Genomic DNA, 4,635 nt, shown 5'->3' on the forward strand with positions numbered 1-4,635 from the left:
ATATATATATATATATATATATATATATATATATATATAAATAATATATATACACACATATACATATATATACATATACATACCTACAGGAGTGGGTGTGTGGTAAGCAGCTTGCTTACCAACCACATGGTTCCGGGTCCATACGACAAGTTTCTTTCAGTTTCTACCTACCAAATACTCTCATAAGGCTTTGGTCGAGTTTAGGCTATAGTAGAAGACACCTTCTCAAGGTGCAGCGCATTGAGATTGAACGCAGAACCATGTGGAAAGGAAGCAAGCTTCTTATCACATAGTCACGCTTGTACACATACACATAAATCCACACACGAACGCGCGTGCAAATGATATAATAATTCTTCGTATAATAAATCTTCATGTGCACGGTGAACAGCGCAAATAAAAACGATGATTTACATACTCATCCTCAATACGTTAGATTCAAATATGAATACGCGAATCGCTGCTGTATTTCGTCATCGGAGAAGAATTTCTTTCAGACGTATTCACTAGCACAAGGAGATTTTGGAAATCCAGGCTCGGCAACACCTAAACACACATTCGTCTGAAAGGAGAAATACACTAGCGATTAGAGTTTTCACTTTCAAGTTTCGAATCTGCCGGAATATATCCAGAGTGAATATGTAATTCTTTGTGTGTACATATATGTGTGTATGATTGTGCGTGTATGTATACGATATGTACATACATATATACATATACATGTATACATATGCATATATGAACAGCTGGATGGATGGATGGTTGAATGGATGGATGAATCCATAGATGCAAATAGGCATTGCCCATAGAGTTCTATTCAACCGTTTCTGATGATGGTGATGATGATGATATTCTTTTATTCTTTTATTTGTTTCAGTCATTTGACTGCGGCCATGCTGGAGCTCCGCCTTTAGTCGAACAAATCGACCCCGGGACTTATTCTTTGTAAGCCTAGTACTTATTCTACCGGTCTGTAAGCAAGCTGCTTACCACACACCCACCCACTCCTGTAGGTATGTATATGTATATATATGTATGTATATATATATATACATATATATATATATACTCTTTTACTCTTTTACTCTTTTACTTGTTTCAGTCATTTGACTGTGGCCATGCTGGAGCACCACCTTTAGTCGAGCAAATCGACCCCGGGACTTATTCTTTGTAAGCCTAGTACTTATTCTATCGGTCTCTTTTGCCGAACCGCTAAGTGACGGGGATATAAACACACCAGTATCGGTTGTCAAGCAATGCTAGGGGTGACTAACACAGACACACAAACACACACACATATATATATACATATATACGACGGGCTTCTTTCAGTTTCCGTCTACCAAATCCACTCACAAGGCTTTGGTCGGCCCGAGGCTATAGTAGAAGACACTTGCCCAAGATGCCACGCAGTGGGACTGAACCCGGAACCATGTGGTTGGTAAGCAAGCTACTTATCACATATATATATATATATATATTATTTATATATATATATATATATATATATGTACTTACATATATACATACATAAATATGTATGTATGTATGTACGTATGCACGCATGTATGTATGTTTGCATGTATATATATGTATGTATGTATGAAATATATCTTACACATACATATTTAACGGAGAATGGGATCCTGGGAATCCAATTCTGTTCAGCTCGAACACCAAATTCAGTACTGGAAAGGAGAAGTTTGTGCGATTACTTTTATTACAAATAGTGACTGTCAGCTTTCAACCAGAGTAACAAAATGACATGAAAATCAAGTCTTCTATGAAATGGCTACAACTCCAATATGAAATTTCCGTTATTGTGGAATAAAGCCAACTACTTTTCGTTGCTAATCTAACGTCCTGACTACTGAAGAAAAATTTTTTTGCGCACTAACCGAAATTTTAACCAAGAAATGAAGTACAGTTTGTAGATTTATGACTTCTTTTATTGAAGTTAGAGCCAAATATTGCAAAGCTTGCTGCTGGTCACCAGCTAAAGGGATTACATTAATAAACAATTCCTTTTATCTTGATTTATTGCTAGTTTAGTTTGCTTTTATAGTTATTCTTATATGACTAAATATTAATAAACAGTATCTGCAACAATATTTTAACTACATTAAACAATGTACTTGTTATTAAGTAAAATAATAAACCCGTTTGCTTTATTTTCAGTTTCATTACAACCATTACCTTTAGCTATTAAGCTTAAAAGTTTGAGTGGGTGAGCTTTTTTGGTAAGTGTACAAGTCTTTTAGGTAGATGTTTAGTAACAAGCTACAAAACACTGACCTACTATGTCCTTCCATTTCATAAGATGGTATGGTGCGGATTTGGAGGAAATATAGTGGCTATTTCTGGCCACTCGAACGATCGAGTTGAGACTTCCTTAGTTGGCACTTTTGAAGGCTTTGTCTGTTGAGTATATGCTGGGAATGCAAGACTGTTGTTTCCTTAGTATCTGCAGAGATTATGTCTTGATGCTGCTGAAGGAAACTTGGTTGATATGTTCCTTTTAGAGAATATTCTGAAGGTCTCTCATGTGCCTAGTGTAAGGTGTTTAGCCGGTTTTATGTGAATGATATGTTTGTGTGAAATCAGAAGGATCGAGGTGTAGTACTCAGAGAAAGGAAGTGAAGAAAGACGGTGGGATTGAAAGTATGAAGGGGAATAATGAAGTGCGGTAAGGTAATAATGGCTATAGACTTAACTAGTGAAAAAAAAAAAAAGCTCTAACGCATTAACGTATGGTTGTACCTGAACAAGAAAGCTAGACATGCAAATCTTTGTAATACACATGCGCATTCATACAAAAGCGTTAACTCTCATAAAAATCTCATTTTTTTATATATATTAAAAAAAAAAAACCGGGAAGGAAGGCATTGTGATGAAAGGAATAGAAACAGTCCAGCGTTCACTAGATCTCTGTGTGGTCGTTTGATCTGATGAAAATAGTAACCAATCACCTTGAAATGTTATCCGACCATCTAAGAAAAGAAGTACTTATTGAATAATGTAATCATGGATGCATGGTGTTAAGGGGCGGAGAGGAAGACGTGACGACTCGGGCTGGGACGCTTATGTTCACAAGTTTACTTAATCAGGAGCGATACAATTTGGGGGTTAGACAACAGCAACAGCAGCAGCAGCAGCAGCAGCAGCAACAGCAGCAGCAGCAGCAGCAACAGCAGCAGCAGCAGCAGCAGCAGCAGCAACAACAACAACAACTTCAACTGGTTACAGACATTCTAAAGGTGAAGATGGTAAATCTCTCCTATTATATATAAATCCTTGAAAGTTTGTGGAATGCCAATGAAATCGCTTCTCAGATTTACAGAGTTCTGGAAAGATAGAGCTATACATACATACATACATACATACATACATACATACATACATACATACATACATACATACATACATACATACATATGTACGTATGTATATATATATATAAAACCTAAGCAAAGAAATCGTATTAATAGCTATAGGCATTGCGGAAGGAAGTGTGTTATATGAGAGTCAGCGGAACTTGAAAAATGGATTGGCAAATTGCCATCGAGACGATGAGTGTGGTGAATGTTTTTAGCAAAACGATGAGTATATTAGCATCAAAAATTATCAGAGTACCAGCTGAGCATTCATATTTCATTGTAAAAGGATACAGCAGTCAGTTTGAAATAGTTTTTACTGCATAACAAACGTTAGGTAAGTATAATCTATAGTGAGAGTGAACGCAAATGAATAGAAAAAAAACAAAAAAAAATCCCGAAGTCTGCGAATACTCTTTAGTAAATAATTTAAATTTCTAATTTTACCAATGTTGCTAGTATATAGTGTTTTGAACGAATTTTAACCGAATTATAGCATTATCTAAAAATTTCAGTAAAAAAAAAAAGAAAAAAGGAAGAAAAATACTGGAATACAGACATTCGAAGAATGATTATATCTGGCATTCGAAGATAGGAAAATGAAGAAGAATAAAAATATTTCGAAAGTCTATCAAATTATGTCACACAGTATGTGAGCTGTGCGCAAGGAGATAAATTTTGTATAGTATAGACATTGCAATAAAATGTACATAGATGAAGAAGCTGTTGGAAAAGCAGGAACTATAGTAATACATCATTATATATGAATGATAATAAGGCGGCGAACTGGCGATATGCTTAGTGCGTCGGACAAAATGCTTAACTGCATTCCTTCCATTTCTTTACGTTGTGGGCTCACATTCCACTAAAATCGACTTTACCTTAGAGGGTCAGTAAAAATAAAGCCCAGTCAAGTGGTGCTGTCGATGTAAACGACTTGCCCCTTCCCTGGTCTCGTACCTAAATTTGAAACCACTATATGTTAATGACAATAATGTGTTTTTATTTTTTAATTTTAATAATACATTGTTGCAGGCATGGATGCCTAGATAAGAAGCTTACTTTGTAACCATGAGGTTTCGGGTTCAGTCCCACTGTGCAACACCTTAGGCAGGTGCTTTCTACTACAAACCCCGGGCTGACCAGTGCCTTCTGAGCGAATTTGATAGACGGGAACTGGGTGGAAGCCCGTCATATATATATATATATATTTAAAAATTTAAGGAATGGAGAAAACGCATGTTAACATGCGTTTTCTCCA

The sequence above is a fragment of the Octopus bimaculoides genome, chromosome 4, assembly GCF_001194135.2.
Source record: "Octopus bimaculoides isolate UCB-OBI-ISO-001 chromosome 4, ASM119413v2, whole genome shotgun sequence".
Taxonomy (NCBI): Eukaryota; Metazoa; Mollusca; class Cephalopoda; order Octopoda; family Octopodidae; genus Octopus; species Octopus bimaculoides.